Source organism: Ochotona curzoniae, unplaced genomic scaffold (assembly GCF_017591425.1).
Source record: "Ochotona curzoniae isolate NIBS_2020 unplaced genomic scaffold, NIBS_Ocur_1.0 contig_3622, whole genome shotgun sequence".
In the NCBI taxonomy this organism is placed as follows: Eukaryota; Metazoa; Chordata; class Mammalia; order Lagomorpha; family Ochotonidae; genus Ochotona; species Ochotona curzoniae.
In genome coordinates, this window is record NW_024465926.1 from 18,266,398 (window position 1) to 18,292,291 (window position 25,894).

Consider the following 25,894-nt stretch of genomic DNA (forward strand, 5'->3'; position numbering starts at 1 on the left):
TTGAACTCTCCTCATGCGATCTTCACCAAGGCTGCTATAAATCAGTCTTATTTCCACTATGTAATTTTAAATTGTGTATGTTTATGTGAATGTATTATTCTGTGTTTGCATGGGAATCACTTATCTACTTTAGGGACACTCTTGCCAACATAGAAAATACATAGAAAAAAAGGTGCTGTTTGACTCACTTTGGATTTTTGTTTGCAATATGCAATTCTATTTTTCTTTAATGTTCTCATTATATAATATTAGTGACCAATGCTGTAGCAGAGCTGGATAAGCTGCTGTCATTGGTGACTGCATCCTTCATGGGCTCCTCCATGTCTTAGCTGCTCCGCTTCCAATACAAGTGCTACCAACAGCCCAGGAAAAGCAGCACTGGAGGACGGCCCAAGGTCCGGGCTTCTACATTTGTGTCCGAGACCTGGATGACACGCCTGGCTCCTGGCTTTAGTCATCAGGGGAGTGAATCAGAAGATGAAAATCCTCCCTCTCTTTCTCCTTCTCCACAAAATACATCAAAAAAAATTTTAAAATAAATGTTTACATTGTCAGTATTTTATAATCCAAAGTCAATACTTCACAAGAATTGTATATTTTCATTGTCTTGGAGGTATACCATATTGATGCACATCAGATGTATAATCCTGGTGCATATCATTTACTTTCTTTATGACTCAGTTTTCTCATCTGTAAAATGGGATGGACAACACAAAGATGAAATGAAGATATGATAAAACAAGGACTTAAGATATCATTGCAGTGCCTGCTATGTCATTACTGCAGTATCTACTTCACATTGTTATTATAAAAGAAATAACCCAGAAGTCTTTTCTTCCGTTGATAGATCACAGTGCACCATGTATGTTCTGATAGCTAGCACATGTCTAAGGCTTCAGAAAAACTCAACCAAGAATTATCCATATTATGGACCAAAAGGAACAGACTTCAAGATAGACACAGGAGATATTCTTTTTGTTTTACTTTGCATTTTGAAAGCTTGTCATGACATTCATACTCTCTATTTGATGGTGAGCTCCCCAAATGCCCATACCAACTGGGGGTGACCAAGGCTGAATCCAGGAGGGCAGGAGAGAGAAGAGACAAAGAGAAAGATCTTCCATCTTCTGGTCCCCCAATGGCCGCAATCAACAGACCTGAGCCAATCCGAAGCCAGGAGCCTCTTCCGGGTCTCACATGTATGTACATCATGCCAAGGCTTTGGACCATCCGTCACTGGTTCCCCAGGCCATAAACAGGGAGCCTGATGGGAAGTGGAGCAGCCCAGACATGAACAAGTGATCATATGGGATCCTGGCTTATGCCAAGCAAGGATTTAGTCATTGAGACAATGCACTGATCCTTTTTTTTTATTAATGTTTATTTACATTTAATGTTTATTGGAAAGGCAGATTTATAGAGGAAGGACACAGAGAGATCCCCATTAATCCTAACCACTACAACAAAGGCTCTTCGCGGCCACCCTGACTTTTACACTTTCTGTTTGTTTCCTTTTTAAAATAATTTTGCTCGGTCTTTTGAGATTTGCTTATTATATTAATAGACTTTTAAGGGCTACGTTCTCACGCTTCTTACATTTTGCACGATTTCCTATCAGTTTAAGACAAAAGAAGATTAAAATACCATATTATGTGGGTTTTCCCTTGAATTTCCACAGCATTTTGTTGTGCTGTAATGTGCATAGCCATTGGAGATCATCATTTCTTCTGTTCTTTGCTTTAATACGATGTTCACCTTCATCACTAGAGTTTGGTCTTGTTTGGTTTCATATCGCAGTAACATCTCCACACTAACTTGTTTCCATTTGTGTCTCCATACTTTTGTTTCTCTCCCTTTACAATGCAAATGTTTTACGTGATTTTGTGCCTCAGCATCGTCTGTCTTATTACAGATCACTGTTTTTGTCTTTCGCTAGATTTTTAATCATTCCCTATCTTGTTGTTTACACATTCTCTCTGTCCCTGTAATGCTTAGTGCTACATCACTATTCCATTCCATATGCCCTGCTTCTTCTTCTGTCTCTGGTGAATGCCTTGTTCTGTGACAGACACCATCTTTACTGCTATTCTTAGCAATTGCACTGATACTATTATGATTTTAATATATGTATAAGGAGAGTTCAAAAGTTCATTAAAAAAGGACATTCTATAAAAATGTGCAGATTTCAACCTTTTGCACCAAAATAACTTATCTTTTAATTCTATTTTCATCAACTTTTTGAAGAGCCTTCTTATTTCAAGGATAGTAAAGAGTCAGTAAATCTTGTTTCTTTCTACTTGTTTCTGTGATTAAAATATTTGAAGTGAAAACACGCAAACTGTATGATAAAGAAGAAAGAAAGAAGACATAGAGAGGGTGCTTGCAGGTGCTGGCTTGCCAAATGCACCTTGCACCACTCAGTGTTAGGCCCCACTGAAGCCAGGAGTCCAGAACTCCATCTGGGCAGGCCACATGAGTACATGAGACTCAAGCAGTGTAGCCATCAGGTGCTGCCTCCCACTGTGCACAGTGCCAGGAATTTGGAGGTGGAACGGGCCATCCGACATGGGATATGAGTGACTCAAGCAGGATCTTAACCACTGCGTCCGGTGTCCACCCTGCTTAATTCCCATTTTCAGCTTCAATTTTGCCAGTATATATATATAATAGCTTCCACTCTTCTGTGCACATTCAGATAATTGATTCCATTGACTGTCTCAGCACATCATTCATTTAAACTTGTTTCCTTTGGGACCTGCATTGTATGGCACAGTGGAATAAGCTGCCAGTGTCTTATATGAATGACAAGTCAAGTCCCAGTGACACCACTTTTAATCTAGCTCCCTGTTAAGGCATCTGGAAAAGCAGAGACAGATGGCTTGAGAACTTGGCCCCCCGGAATCCATGTTGGAAATCCAAAGGGGATTGTAGATTGCTGAATGAACCAGTCAATGGAAGATTTCTCTCTTTTTCTCTCTTTATCACTATTTATCTGTCTGTTTGTGGCTCACTTGGGCTCGCTCTGTAGCTCTGCCTTTCAAATGCATGAATAATTCCCCTTGACAGGGTCACCTTGATAGGATCGCCTTGATAGGGTCACTCAGATCTTGAGGGTCTTCCCACTCCCTGTGCATCATCCAGGCATCTTCACTCCACAGCATGCCCTTATCCAGAAACAGATTCCTCTAGCCGCATGCCGCAAATTCTCTGGATAATTCGCAAATGCACCCATCTGTCTCTAAGCCAGGAGTGGTCACAGGACTTCAGACTTTTCCAGTTTGTCTCACACAAACTCTGTTTCAGTTCCTTTACAAAAGTAATTTTTGTCTAGGTCACCTTTTCATAGTGAGTGAGCCTGATGTGTGCATTCTCATTAAGAAGGCATCGTTTTCTCTTTTCCTTTCCAAATCTCAACTCCCAGCTGCCACCGCCTCCTTCTGAACTCAGTGCCCAGAGGCCTGGCTCTTAGGTCCCCACTGTTCTCCGTTTCTGTAAGTCTCTGAACCTAAGGGACTTAGCGGTTGCTTTCATGGGAGCCAGACATTCCTGCTTGCCGTTTTTCCATTTTTAATTGTTACTAGTGGGCATTTGGAGCACGAACAGATTTTCAAAGCAGGAACTCTTTTGCAACTTGTTTCAAACCTTTAGGAATTTATTTTTGTTTCTTGTTTTTAATTCAGCATCATGATACAATCAATCAACAGTCCACAGTGTGTTCTTGGAGTACAGTCGGACAAAAATTGTGTCTGATATGAAAAAAAAAAAAGTTGGGCTTTTTGTTGCACTATTAAAATGATTGGGAGACTTTTATTAATACACACAAGAAGTGAATCCAGTGCTGAGTTTATAGAAGTGAAATATGTGATATGAACTTCAAAATACAGAAATATTAATTCCACTTCTATGGAACTCTATTACTTAGACTATTTTTTAAATCTTTATTCTGCATTAAATCAATGATTACTATCTTGTGGAAGTGTTGTGAAAGTCAAGTTCATTTCTTTAGAATTGTTTCACAAATAGTAGGCCACCTGTGAGTACTACTTTTACTGTTGCTGTTGCTAATAATTTGTAGTTTTCAGGAAACTGTTAATAAAGTATGATATATTTCACCAACGAAGCAGATAATTCTAAAAAGGAAAGCAAGCAATGATTTCACATAAGCAAACATTGTTCCTCAAATTTCAAATGTATATATGATTAAACCATATTAGCAGCACAATTTCTTTTCACACATTTGATTGGCTCTCCCTGTGTCTATTTGAAATAGATAAGACAATGATAGTGGTCCAGAGTTGCCATATGGGAAACTAGGAAGAAAGTGTGGTTAGACTCCAAGGCAGGTGAAATTTGATTGTCTCCATGACGATTAAATATGGAGACAAATATCCAAGGAATTCACCAAAGGCCTTAATATAATATAATGAGCAGTACTTCAAAGATGAGCTAGCTACTAGGATGTTGGGTAAGGCAGCTGTAGCCCACACCGGGTTGCCCATGTCTCAGTCTCAGTTACTGTAATAAAGTTCCCAGGAGGCAGCAGTGAGGACTCATTGACCTACCATGTGTGAGATCTTTGCTTCTGGCTTCAGCTACTTAAATAAGCCTTGTCCAGCTTCTATCATTGTGAGTATTTTAGGAGTGAATCAGTTCATGGAAAAGCTCTCTCTCTTTCTCTCTCTCTCTCTCTTGTCTCTTACCCCATACTTCTGTTTCTCCAATAAAGATAAATAAATAAATAAATAGAATTTTAGAAGCACTGACAGGGCCTGGAGTGATGACTCAATGGCTAAATCTTCACTGTGCAAGCGCCAGGAACCCATATTGCTGGTTCATGTCCCAGTTGTTCCACTTCCAATCCCACTCCATGCTTACATTTAGGAAAGCAGTGGTGGGTGGCTCAAATCCTTGGGACCCTGTACCCCTATGTAGGAGACTTGGAAGAAGCTTCTGGCTCCTGGCTTTGGATCAACTCACCCTTTAGGGTAATATCTGCTTTTCCAATTAAAACAATCTTTTTAAAAAAGTAAGGACTAGCAAGCAACCCATGAGCATACAGAGGAGGCACATTCTGTTCAGTTGATAAGAGGCATGTAAAAAAAAAAGGTTTTTCAACTGGTGTTCTTACAAAAAATATCAATGATACACAGGAAAATCATTAATGAGTGGGGCAAAAATGATTACAAAATTAAAATAGATAAGATACACAATCAACAATAGATCCTGACTTCAAGCACTTGCTTTGTCATAAGAGTTCGGCATTTGAATGTCTTTTCATTAACCCTCAGAATAATCTGGGTCTTGTAACAATCTGGCATATGTTTTAAATAAACGTGTAGACACATGTTCTCATTTCATTTCTTGTGCCTATAAAATAGTTTATGTGTAATGTGACTGACTGAGCTGATGCTCGGGAAAAAGAAGCACAGGTTCTGATACTTCACGAATTTAACTAGGAATGCCTAATTTTGGATTCTCAAACTATGCATACACACCTCCTTAAGAAATATCTAATTTAGTGGGAAATGATTGTTTCAATTTTATTGTCTAAAACACTCGAAAATTTATCTGAATTAAAGGGAGACTTCTATGAGCAATTGGACCAGTGGTTTTCATATCATGGAAACATGAGACTAAGAGGTAAAATACCAAGCGAGCAAAATTGGACTTTTTAATTCACTTTCATGAAAATTTCATGAATTTGGCAAATTTTACTTAGGTTTCTATTCTTGCACAAATTCATGCAAAGCAAACACATAATTTCAGCGAGCTATAAACTTAATGAACACTCTGAAAAATTCTAAATTAGCAATGAACTCAACTTGGGAAAAATTCCACGGGAAGGCAAACTGATTAAGTGAGCATCAGTGGATATATTTTTTAACTTATTTGTTCTGGAGATATTTTGGAGCATTATATGAGTTTAATTTGTTTTGTCAAAATTTGTTTTCAGTAGCTACTGAAAACATTAAAAAATGTTTTTGTGTGTTTTCCAAAAATGTTATCCATATTTCCACTTACAGATAATTTACTTACATTTTAAAAAATCTAAGTACATATACAGTCAGTCATGGAATTTGTGTATTTGGATTTTAACTTTTATTATTTGAGGGGCATAGAGACAGATACACACATATACAAAGAAAAGGGAGAGCAGGCTTAGTTCTCTCCCCAATGACCCACAAGTGTCAAGAAGTCAGGCATGCCAGTGAAGAAACTGGGAGACAGAAACTCATTTCAGATCTCTTACGTAGGAGCAGTGGTCCAATGACTTGACCCACCGCATGCTGCCTCCCAGGGCTTACAATAACAAAAAGCTTCATTCTGGTGCCGGAGTTGGGACTCAAACTCAGACACTCCAAAATGAGTTTCAGGAATCCTAAGAAGCACTTGAACTGCTGGAGGACCCAAAACGCATCTTTAAATGTGTGTTTTGCTAACATTCAATATTAATACACATAGAACATAATGACTTGATACGATAGCAAAATACACGATAATTAAACCAGATCGACTGGTGTATCCACGTCCTCAAACGTTTGGCAGCTCTTTTGATTATGAACTGTAGGAATACAATTGAGTAAGACAGGACAATGGGAAATCTCACAGCTATAAGACCATAACCAGCTGTAATCCTCTGAAAAAGCGGCAGGAACTCAGGGCAGAGGTCCTGAAGCAGTTAGAATAGGAAAGCACTGGCCCAGGAACTCGCTAATCCTCAAGCTGTGATAACAGATCCAAGAGAGTTGCTTCTTCTTGTGTATTCCGTTTCATCATTACTAGATGAACACTTTTTCTAATGATTGCCCCCTCCCTCCCAAATCCCATGCTAACTCATAAACCATTTCCCGTCTCCGGTCCTCCTTCTTTATGTCTACATGACTTGCGGTTCTCAAAAGAAAACAAAGAAATCAAAGAAGACTCTAACTACTACAATGAGAAATGACATAGGAGACATTGTTACTGATCTTAGAGAAGTGAAAATGTTTAGGACCAGCATTGTGGAACAACAGGCTAAATTACTGCTTTCTAAGCCAGTATTCCACAGCCCAGTGCTGGTTCAATCCAGCTCCTGGGACTGTAGAGAGAAATCACTGTGTAGGTCGATATTTGGGGCCCTGTCACTCATTTAGAAACCTGGATGATATTCCTCATTTCTGATTTTGGCCTGGTGCAGCCCCAAGATGTTGTGACCATTTGGGGGGTGAAGCAGCAGATGAAAGATTTGTACATGTCATTTCCCTTTCTGTCATTCAGCCTCTCAAGTAAACAAAGTGTTAACAAATGAAAAACATTTTTAAAAAGAACTGAAAGTATTATATAGAAATATTATGGGTAGTTTGATGCTAATAATTTGCGCAGCTCAGATCCTGGATTTGTGTATTAAATACAGACGTTTGTGTCAATGAAGACACAAACTACCAAAACACATTATAGAAGGAATAGTCACAAAATTCTCTAGTCCTTGGTATGATCAACCCATGTCTTTTTTTTATCTCAAATCATGTAATACCAAAGTTTGGGAGTAATAAGAACTTTGAATCTGAACAGTTGTAAGTCAGATGACCTGTCAAAACCAGCAGTCATTGGTCATGTTGTTGTTATATATATTTGAAAAGATATGGTGAAGATTGAAGTTTATTTCTGCGATGTTCCTCACCCAAACCCCTGCTCATTTTCATCATAGGAAGACAATGGAGAATTCTATAAAATACCTGTATGTCTACTCAAAACTGTCCAGCTTGTCAAAACAAAGAAATTTAAAAACTCTAGGAAAGTTTTTTCATTTTTTCAGGTTAAACAACATCATGCATATGAACTCATTGTTTATGTAGCACCTATGCCATTGCTGAAATTGGTGTCCACATTTAGAAAACTGATGAAAATTAAGCTCTTGAGAATTTACTGCTAAAACATCTAAATGCTGAATATATATTTATGGGTTTGGTTTTTGAAGAGAGTATATGAAGTCTTGAAAACTGAAATATATTTATTATTCACCACTGATTTCAAATAGAAACTATCCATTGCATGGAACTAAGATTTCCTTTCTTGGAGCAGAAGCAGAGACAATTCTCTTATTAACATATCAAGCTGGGTGTAAGGCCCCAATGTCATGATGCAAAAGTTCTTCAGAGAGTGGAGGTAACGAAGAAGTTTTCTTTATAGCGTTGCTGTGATGTAATCTCCTTTTGAGTGTTCAATATGGAGTCCTGCAGGACAAGGAGAAAATAGAATTTAGAGGATGGGATACTTAGCGACAGTTAACTTAGACAGTTAAATTTTATAAAAGTACATTTTTGCCTCCACACAAAATGCAATATTGATGAAAGGTAAAACCCTTGGAATGCTTATGATTTTGTTGTATGACATAAATAGATACCCTGATAAGCGTACAACCCCAGGGCAACAGAGGGACAATAGCCAGGATTATTTAACTATAAAGTAGTATGTAGCACATTCAGACTCTTGAGAATTGAATGAATCATTAACATTGCCAAGTAAATAATACAATGAACATAATTAAACATTGTACGAGATTTTGAGTAAACAGTCATGCTAAGAAAAAATTGGGGAAAAAGAAAACATCACATTAAGACAAATTATGCGCTCTGTCACTTTAAGGGAAGATCCTGATGTTGGAACTATTCAAATACACCTGTTTCCTAGGTAAGTGACAAGCCCTCTCTGATCCTGTTTTTCATATGGGCCAGAGCTTCTGCGAAGCATACAATACACAGGAGCTAACAGAATATCCGCAATGCCACTTAGAGAAAAATATCAACATTCCTATTCAGCAAATAAGGAATGTATTTGGAAAGACTCGAAGATCTCAGAATTTGCAGAGAATGAACCAAAAACAAACAAAACAAAGAAACGAAAACATTGCCCCAGTCCAGACTTAACCAACTATAATTGATCACAACTTCAATGCATGGTCAGGGACAGAGAAGAGATTATTCTGCCTTTGATTAGACATTGGGACTTCTGCTTCAGTACTGATTTTTGTTGGAATCTATTTATGTAACATTTAACGGGTGCATTTCAATATGGAGTATGGCAAGCCTGTGTTGTTTCTTTGATCAAAGCGCATTCCTTCCAGTTCCTGAATTTTCAGACAGTATGTTAACGTTCAAAGTTTCATCTCTAATGCCAACCATAATAGATACCCAAGACAGAAATTTGGGATTCTCGCCAATAAAATACATAAAACAGGAGAGACTGGGGAAAGTAGTTCAGGATGTGTTATTACTTTCTCCCACCTGTGTTTTTTTTCTCATCTCGTTTATTCAAGTGATTTCCAGTTGCAGTTCAAATCTTTCTCTCTCTCTTTTAAATGAAGATTTCCCTAAGCGATCTCAGCTTTCAATTCTACTTATAAAACTCGCACACCATACTCCCATCCTATTGTGGCACACATAATTTAGACCTGAGAATCGTGGCGGCTGAGCCACGGGCCTGTGCTCTATTATTTTGTGTACTAAAACATATTTTATTTATTCCTGGTGGTCAGTTCTTTAATACATGAGACTCCAGAATGCTGTACAGACTGTAGAAATAAACAAAGGGAGGGATTTAAATCATTGTTGCAATGATTTCCTTCAGTGGCCGTCAAGCTGTGATTTGTTTAAGCTGCAATTAGTGTTATTTTTTTTTTTTCTGTTTTGGATGCTGTGAGTGTCTTTACAAAACTCTTCACTAGTTTGCAAGCAGATTTTGCAAATCATACTGGCACAACGTACAGTTTTCAAAAGCGAGATTCAACCAGATCAGTCTTTCAAGAGAGAGGCAGATTGTATCTTGGCAAATCAGATGGACTCAGATCGAAATCCAACTGAGGAACGCCTTGTCTGACAAAGTCTGGATGCGTCATTGGCTTCATCTATGCAGCTCCACCCATGACATGGACCCTGATGCCTTCACCCTCTGCAGGCAACCTGGGGGGAGTCTTGCGTCTTGAGTGACAGCAGAGAAGAAAGCCGATGTATTTTCTCCGAGTTTTGTTATTTTTTAATAATAAAACTCCCACTTGGTGGATGCCAAATTATTTCCGGTTTTATAATTCTTTCCCCTAAGTGAGGTCTCCAATTCAACTTTTGGCATGGCCAATTATGTTGCTCTCTCTTCCTGTCTTTCCTAAGGACCCCTTTGCTAGCTATGTTGATGCAACTTCCGGGGAACAGTTTCACGCTTTCTGCAGCTAACTGCTTTGACTTTAGAAAAATCTTTCTTTACTCTCCTCCCAAAAATGAATCACAGAGGTTAAATATCTCGCAGTTAAATTAAATTCTCTGATTTGTTTTTCCCCAACACTAGTGCTCCTTAGCCTGTTTCTGAGATGTGTTTTCTACTCCAGAAGGACAGCCAAGAGGTGAGAAAAGGGAAAGGGACTGAGGAAACTGAAGTGGATATCATGGGTTAGAATTGTCTGATTATCTGTAAAACACCTGTTAAACTGCTCCACACCATCAATCTCATTCAAAACATGGAAATGTGGGGTTGGAGAAGTGAAGCCGGTTCCCCACGGTACTGCCTTCCTGGGAATTGGAACAAGGATTTGAACTCCATATGTTGCTCCTGAGCTCCTGGCTCTCTGCACTTGGAAACATTCTGCCTTTTACCTAAATCTCCCTGCGTTGGAGCCACTGGTCAGGCTCCAGTTCAGAGAGATGCAGCTGCAGCTCTGGGGAAAGGGAAGGGAACAAAGCCAAGAGGCTCAGCAGGAGGAAGGGTAATAACCTGACTTAGATTTAAATAATGATAACCCCTCAGGGACAGGTTCCTCGCCTGGAGAGTGATTATGCAAATGAACTCTGTGTGTATTTCCGAAAGTAACATTTTGAATGGAACCCAAATAGGTTCAGCTGACTTCAATGCTGATGACTATTTTAAGCTGGCATTGAAAAAAAAATTCCACCGTGCCTGCCTTTTTTTTTCTTTTCTTTTTTTTTTTTTTTTTTTTTTTTTACCTTTTTAAAAACACAGCCATGTGGAAAGGGCAAGTTACTGGGAGTTAAAGACCCTCAACAACCACTGCCTTAGGCACTGTTAAAGTGCTATTTCACTTAATTCTATTAATTCCCTGAGGAGTAGATTTCGCTAACCCATTCTCTTTTTTTTTTAAGCAAAAAGAAACTACCTATTTAATAAAGCATAGGATAATTTATTTACTGCCTAATAAGTAACAAACACTAAGAAGTCTATCAATATTTAATATTTTAAATCAATATACTCTAAATATACCATTATCTTTTAACAAATTAATTTTCATTTCATTTGAAAGACACAGAAAAAGAGAGAAAGATCATTTATCCATTGATTCAAGCTCCAAATGTCTGCAATAACAGACATTGGGTCAGATCAAATCCTGGGCTCAGAAACCTAGCCTAGATCTTCCACAAGGGTGACACGTGTCCGAGTACTCAAGCGGCCTTCCCAGCGTGCGCTTTAGCAGGAAGCTGAATCACAAAGGAGCACTCAACCCAGGTACTGATGCAGGATGTGGGAATCCCAGGCAACACCCTACAACTGTGTCCGACACATGACCCTATCATCTTAAAAAGAAAGATTTATTTATTTCTATTGGAAAGTCAGATATACAGGGAGGAGGAGAGACAGAGAGGAAATTCTTCTGCCCGATGGTTCACCACACCCTCTCAAGTGGCCACAACAGCTGGAGCTGAGCTGACCAATCTGAAGCCAGAAGCCAGGCGCCTCCTCTGAGTCTTTAAGGGTCCTAAGGCTTTGGGCCATCCTCGACTGTTTTCCCAGGCCACAAGCAGGGAGCTGGATGGAAAGCGGGGCTGCCAGGATTAGAACCGGCACCCAGGTGGGATCCTGGTGCTGGCAGGATGAGGATTTTAGCCACTAGGCTACCACACCGGGTACTTTATCATCATCTTATTAAGTCTAACTATTCTCCAACATGAATGGTAGGGACCCAACTTTGCCTGCTCTCTCTGGGGTGTTAAGACGAAGGCAAGAATCAGAAATAGAGTCAAGACATAAACCCAGGCTCAACCATGTGGGATGTAGGCATTTCAAAGAGCTTCCTAACTGTTGTACCTAACACCTACGACAGGGAAAATACAAGTTAAAAGATACCATTTAGAATGCCCGTGAATCTCGTGAATCTGTCTCACATTCTGAGCTCTTTGGAGCCACATGACCGTAAGCCAGTTACAAACCCCAATATCAGTGCAATGGGACTCATTTAGGCCACTTGTGTATGCCAAACCGGACTTATATTCATTCTGCTTTAGGGCTCCTAAAGCCTAGGTGTTAACCCGTTCTCTTCCTCTCTTCTGCTTCCGTTGTTCTAGGCCCCTCCCTTCATCCAGGTGCACTCCTCGCGGGACCTGCTACAGGATGTCACAGGTACCACATTGAGGCACAAGGCAGGGGTCCTTTCCAGTCCTCTGCGGGGAAACATAGACCAAATACAATAAAATGAAATGTCAACAGAAGAAATAACAATGTTGTAACAATACTACAAAAGATGAAGCTATCTTTAAGCAGAGGATTAAACATTTTAATGAAAAGCATGAAGAACAGAACACTGAAAATTGTTACTATGTTTGTGGATGGAAAGACTTTGAACCACAAGCTTGATGAAGCTCCTCAAAATAATATATACATTTGTTGGCAATGCTAATCCATATCGTGGAACAGATCTTTATGTGGAAGCTGACAGATGGCTCCAGATGTTTGTTTAGCAAAAGCCAAGACACTTTAAAATAACAAGAATGAAGATTGTCTTAACAGTTATCAAGACTTTCCATAAGCTATAGTATTAAAACAATTTGTTTTGGCATAATAGACAAAAGAAAATAAAAGGACAAATACATGACTCTAAGAACATCTGGAGTTACATTAAATATCAAAGGGAAGGAATGAGCTCCCTGACTTATGGAAACTGATATGTATTGTAGAATCTTTTAGAAAAAATGAGTAATAAAGACATTGCAAGCATATTCTGTCTATGAGACATAGGTTCCTGAGGAGCTGGTACCATGGTGTAGTAGCTTATGCTTCTGCTTTTGGCATAGGCACCTATGTGGGGGCCAACCTGAGTCCTGGCTGCTTCTCCTCTCATCCCGCTTGCTGCTTGTGGCTTAGCAAAGCAATGGAGGATGAACTAAGTCATTGGTCCTCTTGGATCCTGCCTTTGGAACAACTCAGCCTCAGTCATTGCAGCCCTTTGGGGAGTGAACCAGTAGATGAAAGATCGCTCTCTCTCATTCTGTCTCCTCTTCTCTCTGTAACTATGCCTTTCAATTAAAAAATAAAATCAATCTCTAAAAAGAAGAAGTAACTTGTCCGTGTTGAGTGTTTCTAGAATGTCAAGTTTCGATAATTTATTGCACAGTAATTCATTTACCATCTAGAGGGTTTCCCTGAATACACAGTAATCTCAGATACTGCCCATGTGGCCTTCCCTCTCGTTGGATGATTGCACAGTGGGAGACATTTGGGTCCATCCTCATAGATATTGATAAATATGTTTTGCATTTTTTTGGAATACATGGAAACCTCATTTACCTTAAAATTTGTTCTGTCAATTAGTCTTGCTCCATACGAAAAAGAGAGAAAAGAAGTAAAACAAAGGAAAAGAGCAAAAATAAGAACACCCACAAACTTGATCATAAAAAGAATAAAAAATAAAACTGGAAAGCTAGAGGCACAAGGGGCAGAATAAGCTACACTTTTGAATAGCCTCAGTCCTTCATCAGAGTGACAAGAACTTAGAATAGTCCAAACTTTCTATGATCATTTTCCAACCCAGATAGCAACCTCAAATTATCCCGCATAGACACATTGGTTCATGACACTATCTCAGTTCAAGACTAAGGCTAGCTGAATCTAGATTCTTCTTGAACACTTCTCAAATGCCTAGTCATGCTTGGAGGGGGATTCAATAATTAACTATTTTCAGTATCCTACTAAAAATTAAATATTCACATTAATTTAGCCCCACAAATTAACAAGCACATCAGTGTTTTTGCTCTGGGCTAGAATAATATCACCTCTGAGCCTAACACTGATAACTGGAGCTAATTAGCCCTCATTGTTGAGTGCACCTTTTTTCTTATTAATAGAACTACACTAATAGAGCACCTGTTTTTAAGAGATGTAGCCAGTAATTCCCAACTTTTTATCATCAAAGATTCTTCTATTAATACCCTACACATAATCACCACATTGGTGGTTTATTATTCCTTCCAAAGAATTTAGGTTTACTTTCCTTTTGCAGTTAACATAGATATTTCTGTGTATGACAAATAACAGTTAAAGGACCCCCTTAAAGAAGGATTCAGCATTGAATTTCAAGTTCACAGACAATGAGTTCCAAAGCTTTTCCCTTTTTCTGTGGGGGTGTGGTACAGTGGACTTCACTGATGGTAGCATGACAAGATAGGGGTCCCAAGGCTCCCCACTTTTCCAGGGGTCTGGGATGGAGACTGTGAAATGGCAGACTCTCAGTGTGATGGGGACTGAGTGAGGTAAGGATTCCCCAGCAGCCTCACTGTTCCTCTGGTGCTCTTGTTGGGGTCAGCAGTCCCGGGGGCTCTTATACATTGGAAACCATGTGTACCATGAGGTCCACCACTGTGTTGCTGTAGCCAAATTCATTGTTATACCAGGAGATGATATTGACAAAGTGGTCATTGAGGGCAATGTCAGCCCCAGCATCAAAGGTGGAGGAGTGGATGTTACTGTTGAAGTCACAGGAGACCACCTGGTCCTCAGTGTAGTCCAGGATACGCTTCACGGGGCCCTCGCATGCCTGTTTCACCACATTCTTGATCTCATTTTACTTAGCAGCATTTTCCACAAGGCAAGTCAGGTTCACCACAGACACACTGGGAGTGGGCACATGGAAGGCCATGCCCGTTCTGCTCAGGGATGACCTTGCCCAGAGCCTTGACAGCACCAGTGGAACCTGGGATGATGTTCTGGACAGCCCCATGGCCAAAAAAAGAACAGCTTCCCAGAGGGGCTATCCCCCATCTTCTGGGTGATGGTGATGGCATGCATTATGGTCATGAGGCCCTCTACAATGCCAAAGGTGTCATGGATGAGCCTGGCCAGGGGAACCTAACAGTTAGTGCACAAGGTGTTGCTGGCAGTCTTGAGGGAATGGTCATGCTTCTCACAGTTTACTTCCGTTATAAACATGGGGTCATCACTTGGCCCCAACCTTCAAGTGAGCCCCAGCCTTCTCCACAGTGGTGAAGACCCCAGTTGACTCCACCACACACTGGGCATTTGATATTGGTGGGATCTCACTCCTGGAAGATGGTAATGACTTTCCCATTGATGACAAGCTTGCCGTTCTTGGCTTTGACCGTGCCATGGAACCTGCCATAGGTCGAGTCACACTGAAACATGTAGACCATGTAGTTGAAGTCAATGAATGGATCACTGATGGCCACGATGTCCACTTTGCCAGAGGTGAAAGCAGCCCTGGTGACCAGGCGCCGGATACAGCCAAATCCATTCACTCTGACCTTTATCACCTGTCTCAGGGAAGCATTCATGCTGTACAAAACGCAGTGGCTGTCCATTGCACAGGGAGGAACAGAGAGCTCCAAGGCTTTTCCTTTGAACTCAAGTGGCTTCTGGACATTTTTCTAGCCTACTACAAATTGTATATCACGTCTTAAAAGGCTGAAGTCTGTCTATACACTTGTTTTCTAATTATCTCATTTCCACAGAACCTCTAATTTCTGCTTGTATTGGTTCAGACACTTTCAGATTGATCCCCATGTTGCACCATCTGCAAATGTGATTACTACACATTTAGTTAAATCTATCAGATCAGTAGTAAAGAAAGAAAAGACAATGAACAGCCCAACACCGATCTTGTCACCACCCTCTCCACCTGCCCTCAGGCCCCATCACAATCATTTACCAGTAGCCTACGCCTTTGTCCGAGGAGCTGCTGTGTGAACAACCAGGCACCCCTCTATATATCTTACATGAAATAATGGAAATAGCTGTATTATGGTAATTCACCACTATTAATCTCACCTGATTTTATAGTGTTTCAATTCAACTGTTAATAACTTTACATATGAATTATAAATGTTGTAGATATTAGAATCAGGCACCAACCGAAAGCTCCCTGAAATAAACTGCATGTTTGTTCGTCTTCAGAGACATTTCAGTGACCAGAGTACAAACTGACATGAAACCTTATTATCTAATTTGTTAAATTAATTCTACCCATGCCGTCTTATAAATATGAACTACAAACGGTTCAGAATGCTAATGTTAAAGTTGAACTTTGTAACCCTAATTTTCCATCATAAAATATTTGTTTCACAAATACTGCAATATTCAAAATATAATGTAATTCCTGCTGTACCCATCTGAAATATGTGTGAGGGTTTCTTATTCATGGTGACTGAGTGTTGCCTACAAACCTGAATATTGGAACACAGGCATATCTTTGAACACAGCGGAAAGGTAACTTCTCTGTAAGTTTTACTGAGATTTCTTTTCCCAACAGATCTGGTGTTTTGTTGTCTAATCTCATAGTCTTTCAGATACATTTCTGTGTTTAGATCATAGGAAACACAAACATGCACACAGCTGACGCAGTGGCATCATAGGCGAATCCTCAGCCTGCAAGCGCTAGCGTCCTGCATGCCTCAGCTGCTCCAGTTCTTATTCAGCTCTTTACTCACAGCTCCGGAAAGCAGTGGAGGATTGCAGAGGGGTGTGGGTCCCTGCACTCATGTGGGAAGCTGGGAAGAAGCTCCTGACTCCCAGCCTCGGATCAAGCTCTTCTCAGCTCTGCCTGTTGTGGCCATTAGGGAAGTAAACTAGTGGATGGAAGAGCTCTCTCTTCGTCTCTCCTGTTCTCTATGTAAAATCTGCCTTTCAGATGAAAAAATTATTTAATTAGTTAACACACACATAAAGTATAACATCAGTCAACAGGTGAATGCAAGCACAGAGTCCATATTTTATTATTGGACGCGTATCACCATGGATGAGATTAACAACTAGTAAAGCAGTCAAAAGACAGCTCTAGGATCAGCCCTCCCTCCACCTTGCCAGAGTTGTCATTTTCTTTTTATTGTGCTGGTCAACAAGAAATGTTTAGTTATTTCCTTCTGTATCTCTTTGACTCATTCTTGTTTTGACTTAAATTCCGAAACATATCACAAGGTTTTTTTTGAGATTACTCGGCATGTGTTAAGTGTAGTGCACTTCTGATACCTTGACTTGATATGATTTCAGAAACTCCTTTGGTGAAAGATGCACGTTAATTACAAATACACGTCACTGGTGCTGATCTAAATGTATCCAATGCTCTAATTGATTGTTCCCACTATAATTTGACTTCCGCATCTAAGACTCAGTTTAAAATTGAATAGGCCTTTGTGACAGAACTGGAATACGGGAGCTTCATGAATCGAGTAGGTTTTGAGGATGTTACTTTTATGAATGGAATAATGCTATTATCACTGAAATGGGTTATTTATGACAGAAAAGATTTTGCAATAAAGCAAGGCTTCTGATGTGCATGTTGCCTTTCTCACCTCTCTCTCTCTCTCTTTTCATCATATGATGAAAGAAAGTAAGAATAATAGTAAGAAGTTGCAAGAAAACCTTCATCAGATGAGATGGCCTTTCCATCTTGGACATCTCAAATAAACTTCCACAGCTTGTAAAGACCTAGTCTGTGGTATCTCTTGTAGCCACAAAAAAGTAGATTGTTTCAAGCCTTGTATTCTGTCCTTTGATTATCATTCACAAATGAAAATGAATGCAGTAACATGAGGGAATTTTCCAAATTAACAAATTATTGACAATAAGCATTATTGGATGTGAGAGAGACATATTAAAATACAGGAAATTTTCATACAATGACCGACACATCAGGAATACAGAATTTTCATCTGTTACAGGTATATGCTATTAAAGAGTGGTTATATCACTCACTGCAGGCAATTTACTTTCAGCCACTTATTCCCCGGATTTCAATAAGCCATAGGTTAACTGAGTTGGCTATGCACATGTGCCGGTGTCTGCCATATGTTATACTGAAGTCAGGCTCCCGTAAATCTGGGTGCGTATTATGAAATACATTCTTTTATCTAGAGTTTTTGAAATTTCTCATTTTTAGACACTTTCATGCAGTTCAAATATTCACATTTCAGATTCTAATCTAGAGTAACATCCTTCTACTGAAAATTGAGAACACCGAGACTAAGATGTGTGTAGTTCATTCAGTTACATACATTGAAGATAATAAGAGCTTATTATTATCCCTGCTTGTGATGCTAGTATCCCATATCAGTCCCAGTTCAAGTCTTGGTGGCTCCATTAAGTGTGCAAGTTCCTGGCAATGCACCTAAGAATGCAAGAAATGACGGCCAAGCGCTTGGACTCCTGAACTCACAGAGAACACTGTAATTGTGTGCTTAGTTCGACACTGGCTGCTGTAGACATCTAATGAGGGAAATGATGGCTATAAGACCTCTCTCACTCTGTGTGCCTTTCAAAATATAAGCAAATAAGTTCTAAACATTTAAAGATGAGACAGATGAGTAATTTTTAATTCTTAAGCACCTGGGAAATGTAAAAAAAAAATGTCAAAACCAATGGTGATATTCATTACCAGTGAGGTTGGAAAATCACAGAGGAAGTCTGCCTCCACCGCTTCTCATGCTAGCACTCCTTGCACAAATATTGCATTCCTTTATCGCCCCTTATTTCTTGGAAAGTTGTTCACTAAATCTTACACATTAGAAAAATCTATGTCTGTGTATTCTACACATCAGGAAGGTGCTACCCTCCCATGGTGGTTTATGGGATTATATGGGTAAGACCCAAAATAAAAAAATCAAATAACATGCTTGAAAACAGCACGGGGGTCATTCCCTTATTTTTTATCTTCTTCATGAGTGTGGATTATATCAAAAGCAAAGTCTGTTTAAGCTCATGTAGTATTAACTTGCTTGCCAATTTCTCCTGTTTGGGAGGAAGAGTAGAAAAGCCGGGGATGAGGGATGAGGAGAAGGAAGAAGGAGGAAAGCAGGGAATTATAAAAACAGCAAGGCGGAGTTGAGTAGGTACAGGAGTCAAGGTGGAGCCGTCTGTGTGTGTGTTACACCTTACGTTGCTTTTCATACCTGCCTTCTCCATAAACGAAGTAACATAATGATAATATGATGTTTTCTGTTAAAATTAGCTATTAGCCGTGCAGTTTGGGGGATGTGTTTTAATGACATAAATATTAATTTTCTGAAGCACTGCCAGCCTTATCAGTATTCAAGGAATGATTGTCAGACTGATAATGATTAGGATGACTGAACAGACTTGTCCATGCAGTCAAAACCTCTGACACTTCCTTCAAGGACTGTCTTATCCGTTAGACCAGGAAGTGCGTGGAAGGCTCTTCAAGGGAATCTTCCCGTGATTTTTGTGATAATCCCACCATATGTTACTATTTTGGAAAACTCAGTAGAAGGATGAAAATATCAAAGGAGGCATATGTTTTTATGAAAGTTTCAGAAAAGTGTGTTTATTTTGACTTACGTCTAAATTAGATTTCTAACAGCTGAATGAAATGTAAATTAGTTGTTTTTGTTGCGGAAGATAGACATTCCATAAAACATGGTATCAATCATTTTAGAAGTGCCTTTTTAGCGCCGCGGTGCCATGACTGGCATAATCGCAGAAAGGAATGAGCAGCGAGAAATGCCAAGGCTTCAGGATGTTCGTGGGAGGGCAGCCTTTGCCCATCCTGGGTCTCTGTCCCTACTTTATCTCACTAGAATTCTCATGCCTCGTCATGTCTGCTCCCTGCTAACGTACGGGTCTAAAGTTAATTACATGTCTCAAGTAATTTCTTCATCAAACAGGTGGAGGCTACCGAGGCACTTCAAATTCCCTCATCTTTAAAAATTGTTTATCTTTCCCTTAGAATCATCAAAATAGACCCGCATGTCAGATCTCTCTCACAGTCTTTTAGAGCACCTTGTATTCTTTCAGTTTCATGGATTTGAAAACAAAGATAATAATTCACAAATTGATAAATCCTCTAAAAAGCTAGGAAAATTACTGAGGATCCTCGTTTCCATGAATATAAAGTCCCTTGAGGAGAAGACCATATCCTTTTAATCCAGTGCCTTCCTGGTACAGTGTTCCTGCGTGGAGACTTGCAATATGTGTGTCTTTGTTTATTAACAAGTGGTATTATTAATAATGTAGTGTAATGCCACAGTGTAGGTGGTGTAGGTGTGACACACAAAAGATGACATTCCCAGTGTTGATTGAAATGGCTCTGACATTCTATTTTGCTAGGTAAAGAAATCAAAATTTGGGAATGGCACCGTGGCACAGTAGGCTGAGCCTCTGCATGTGGTGTCAACATCCCGAAGGGGAACCAACTGGCTACTCCACTTCTGGTTCAGCTCCCTGTTAATGACATTGCAAGGCAGCAGAGGAGATGCGTAGTTCAAGTGCTTGCAACCCTCCACCCGCATGGGAGACCGGGAGGAAGTTCCTTGCTCCTAGCCATCAGATCGGCTCAGATCTAGCCATTGCAGTCATATGGAGTGTAAACCATCAATGGAGTGCTTCTCTTTGTCTTTTCCTTTTCTCTGTAATTCTGCCTTTCAAACAAAATAAACCTTAAAACATAGAAAAGGAACAAAAAAAAAAAGTATTAAAAGCAGTTTGCAACTCCGTGCAATGCTCTAGTCACCCAGTGTTCTGGTCCCAGACTAAGATTTAAGTAAAACAAGCTTAAAACTTTCTCTACCCTCAGGCTGGAATATGGTCCAGAGAGCCTGAAGCAGCTAGTATTATATATTGTCATCTTCCGTTCCAATTTTCTGATTTAGCTAAATCTCCCCCTTTTAAAAAAAGTAAATAAATAAAAGATTTAAAAAAATGTTCTTTGCGTTTGATCTGAAAGTCTCTTTCATCTGCTGGTTTACTCTTTAAATGCCTGACACAGCCAAACGGGGCCAGCAAAGCCCGGATGCTGGATTCATCGAGGTTCTGCGTAAAGTGACAGGAAGCCAAGTCCTTGAATCACTCCCGCCTCCCAAGGTGCACACTCACAGGGGGCTGGGTTCGCAGGTGGAGCTGGAACTCAAGGTGCACACTCACAGGGGGCTGGGGTCGCAGGTGGAGCTCGAACTCAAGGTGCAAACTCACGGGGGGCTGGGGTCGCAGGTGGAGCTCGAACTCAAGGTGCACACTCACAGGGGGCTGGGGTCGCAGGTGGAGCTCGAACTCAAGGTGCACACTCACAGGGGGCTGGGGTCGCAGGTGGAGCTCGAACTCAAGTCCAGGCAGCACAACAAAGGACATAGGTCTCCCAAGCAGAGTCTTTATCACTATGGCAGATCTATCCTCCGGAGAAACTTAACTTTGACATTTGTTTTCACTCTCTGGATTTCTGGTGACTTTTTAACATACACGTCAAAAGTTGCTTTTTGTTAAAAATTCCTGCCTAGCCTGTCGAAAGTAGTTCTGTGCACCATGCAATGTTTACTAGGATGTAAATAGCGTCTCGAATGGAGGAGTTTGGTGAGTATATTTGTACACATGTAGGATTAGGGTGAGGAGACACAGAAGCAGAATTCAGGCCAGACTTCAGAATCCATGTTTTCCGTTCCTAGATGGTCTTTTGCTGTCTGCCCTAGAGCAAGTCAATACTTTGTTTCTATATTACTTTAAATAACTTTAAAAATACCACATTTAAGTATTCTGACGGTTACCATGTGTATAGTAACAGCTGAAACTTGTTTAGAAAGTGTTGCTCCTATGAAACACAGATGAATTTTTATCACAATGTTTCTATATCCTTAAACTCTGGTTTTTGAGGATGGTTCTCCTGTTGTCTGTGTGCATTTATTGTATAGCCCAGAAGCTTACTGGCTACATGGAAACATATGGTAATCCAGGTGTAAGCTTCCTTGGAAAAATGCCCAGGCTGCTCAGTCCCCACCTGGCATTCTGCTTCTGGCCTGTAATCAAACTCTTCTAAACTGGCCTCTTTTTTTTTTCTTTCTGACTATAAGTAGTACTATTTGGCATTCCAGCTGTACATTCCACAAGAATGGCATTTGCGTTCAATTGCATCAAAAAGCACCTTAAATATTTTGTCTTCATTGGGGTGGTTCTAGGCACACGTGAAGAAGAACATGCCTGGGGATGAATCCTTCATTCTCTCAATGCTGCTAATCTCACATTGATTAAAATAAGAGTGTGGAAGTCACATGTGTGCTTTCTTGCAGACACTTGGTATGCGTTTTCGATCACTTTTGAAGCACCAGGATGTGTAATTGTGTGAAGGATGTTGGCATGGCTCAGATGTGGGCGATGCTAAATGTGCTGAAGTTAGAGAAGACTTTAAGAAAGAAAAAAAGGAAAGAAATAGTGTCTCCTCCTCAAAACAGTGCCCGGGCTACACACTTTTACTGTTGAGTCAAAATTTCCATTTCAAAACGAATCTCCAGCGCTTAGGACACCTGCTCATGAAGTACTTACTAGGTATTCGGAAAAGCTTGTCTTCCTCTGTGTGTACCATTTAAATGGGAGTGTCCTTTGTGTGATATAATCAATTATGTAATGTTTTATCACCTCCAGTTCACTTTGGCAGCAGTTTCGTGATGGTCTTTTTTTGTTTTGTTTTTCTGTTCTCCAGCTTACAGCAAGAAAGAATATATCCACCACAACTAACGCCAGCCTCAGAAAAATGTCTCGCTGCTTTAGCTTTTTCAAGGAATGTATTTATTTATTTAAAAGTCAGAGTGACAGAGAGGAAGATCTTCAATCAGCTGTTTCACATCTCAGATTCCCGTAACAGCCAGATCTGGGCCAGGCTGCAGCCAGGAGCCAGGAGCTTCCAGTTGTGTCTTTCCCCTGTGGGCAGCAGAGACCCTGAACACGTGGGCCATCTGCTATTACTTTTCTGAGATCATTAGCAGGGAGCTGGATTGAAGTGGAACAGTGGGGTCACAAACCAGCACCCGCATGTGGTGACTTACACATTACGCCGCAACAAGAGCCCCATCAACATTTTTCTGCTTTCACTGCTCTCAGCTGTACCATGGGATTCAATCTGCCCTCCCAACGGGTCTGAGGATTAAATAGATGTGCAGAATTCTTTATTTGTTTGACAACAGACATGTTGCTAATTAATAACTCTCTCTTAGAAGTCAGGATTTTGAACCAATAAATGACTCACTTCAGGGAATTTAATAAAAAGGTCTGTTAGCACGGCAGTCTAACCTCTTTTGATGTCAGAGCATAGAATATTAAATTTACAGAAAATTAAAAATCCAATGTGTAGATAATTTTACAATTTACTTAATTTTCTGAGGCATTAGTATCTAATTGCAAGCTTTCTGAATATAAATCAATATAATAAAATATGTTGAGTATATACATGGAATATATTCTGTAAAAGAAAATGTAATAACACTAACTATATTTCAATAACAGTATTTCAAATATAATAAAATAATAGCTATTTTTTAGTCATTCGTATATTGCTAATGTAAATTAATCAAATACAAATGGTGTATATTTTCAGCTACATAAAGTCCCAAAGGTTAAGTGAAAAAGTACTTAGATTAAAAGTTCTTTATTATTAATCAATGTGAAAGCAAGCTAAAAAAAAAATACGAAATAGCGGTTTATATTAAAACAGTTATATATAAAGGAATCTTCACCAAGTATGATTAATTGAACAAGTGGCATTTCAATTGTTTTACATTAAGTAAAAGTTTGGCAAATCAAGTTTCATTCATGTACCAGTGCTTTCTGGAGTGTTCTCAGGGCTGTAACACTCATACCGCCACTGTAGACGTTCTAACTTAAAGTTTATTTCTCTCAAGTTACAATACAGGGGTTTTGTTTGTTCAAGAATTTTTCAAGGAGGTTTTGAACTTGGAGTCCAAGCGAGGATTCCATCGTGTAATGGTTAGCATTCTGGACTCTGAACTTGGAGTCCGTGTGTCATTCTCCTTAGCTCATGCACCTGACTTCTTTTTCTTTACTATTTGTCACTCTCAGTTACTCCACGCACTCATAATAGAAGGATCCGGGGTGGACATTGTGGGGTTCTAGGTTAACCCCCCACTTGGGCAGTTCCCTAACAGAGTTCCTCTCTGAGGTCCACCCACCCTGCCTCCTGAGATGGCGGCTCAGGTGCCTAGCCCCAGTAACAGAGCCGGAGTGCCGGGCTCCTGGCTGTGACATGGCCATGACCCAACCCTGAGTGCTCTGGCGTTTCAGGAATGAACCAGCTGGTGAAAGGCTATTCTTCTGCATTTGAAGTAGATATTAAGAAAATAAATTCTAATACTTTCTATAAGAATTCACCCTCCCCTCCAAATAGGAAAAATACATTTTTCTACTAAACCTCATGAAGGAAGTTGAGATCACCATTTCCCATCACGCTCCCACCCAGCTCTCTGACGTGCCACAGAACTTGATTTCGCCACAGGTAGACTTTGGTTCCACTCCAGAAACCAGTCAACTGTCTTTATTCTAGGTCACTCTGAAAACCATAGGCTTTTAAGAAAGTTTCAAGGAACTTACAGAATGAATGGATTTCCTCACTAATACTTCATATTCCTCAGACCAGAATTCCGATAAAATTTGGTCAATTGCGTGAAAATGGAGGGCGCCAGACACATCACATTTCTCCATTATTTGTGGGAGTTAAGTCATTTTTCTTTTTAACCTAAAAGCTACAAAAAGAAATACCTGAAATGCCTATTTGTATCAGTTTCATTTCAAAGGCAAAACTTTGCCAAACTTCTTCTAAATATTTGTCAAAAAAGTGCTAAAAATTATGTATTATTATAGTTTTAATGGCTTGTGACTATTTTAAAAACTGTGAGTGAAGCTGAATTATTTATTCATTTGATTACTGTTTATAGCTCTTGGCTATTTTCTGACTGAACTATGGTCTTTTCATATTTTATCTGTTGAACTCTTCAGTAAATACAACATTAAGCCTTCAACTATAATGTAAGAAAAATGTCATCTCAAAAATAATAAATAAAACATTAACTTGAAAAAAAAACACATTGGACAAATATGAAAAATGTTTAAGTTTTCCAATTGAATTTGTTTGGGTTTGACCAATTGCAAACAAAACAAGAGAAAATTTTCCCAGTGCATTATCATAACAGATTTATCATAAAATATATTCAGTATTTGAATAAGACTATACAGATGTATATGCATATAAGCACACACAGACACATACACAGATATTGTATCAGCACTTTTTAAAAACTCTATGTTTTTGGGGAAGGCAGATTTGCAAAGAAGAGGAGAGGCAGAACTTGCATCTACTGGTTCACTCTCTTAATGATCACAATGGCAGGAGCTGAGCTGATCTGAAGCCAGGAGCCAGGAGCTTCTTCTGGGTCTCACATGTGGGCAGGGTGCAGATCCCCAAAGCTTTGTGCCATTCTCTGCTGCTTTCCCAGGCTGTAAGCAGATGGGCAGTTTTGCATCTGGGACATGAGTTGATGCCCATACGGGATCCCAACGTGTTTAAGGCAAAGATTTTGTCAGATTCATTATTGCGCTGGCTCCAATACATAGTATTTTGCAAGTGACCTCTCAACAATAATGGTTTTGAGTAATATCTAGACACTATTACAAGGTGGGATAGAGAGAAAAAAAATACCCCAGAGGTGAGAGAAATGTACCTGGGGTTATATTCCTGCTTTCTACTTGTAATATCAGTTCTATAAATAAATATTTTAACTTTTTGTTTCTGGTAAATAAAACCACCCTTCAGCATGACATTTTATCTTATGCCCTCAAGCATTTGTCTGAGTTTCTGTTTTCTGCCCCCAATGGGTAAGGACACAGTCCCAAGGCCTATGAACTA

General features: G+C 39.7%; 1 pseudogene; it reads right to left on the reverse strand.

The window, feature by feature from the left end:
- Nucleotides 1–14,572: 14,572 nt before the first annotated feature.
- Nucleotides 14,573–15,515, reverse strand: LOC121157800 (annotated as a pseudogene).
- Nucleotides 15,516–25,894: the final 10,379 nt, after the last annotated feature.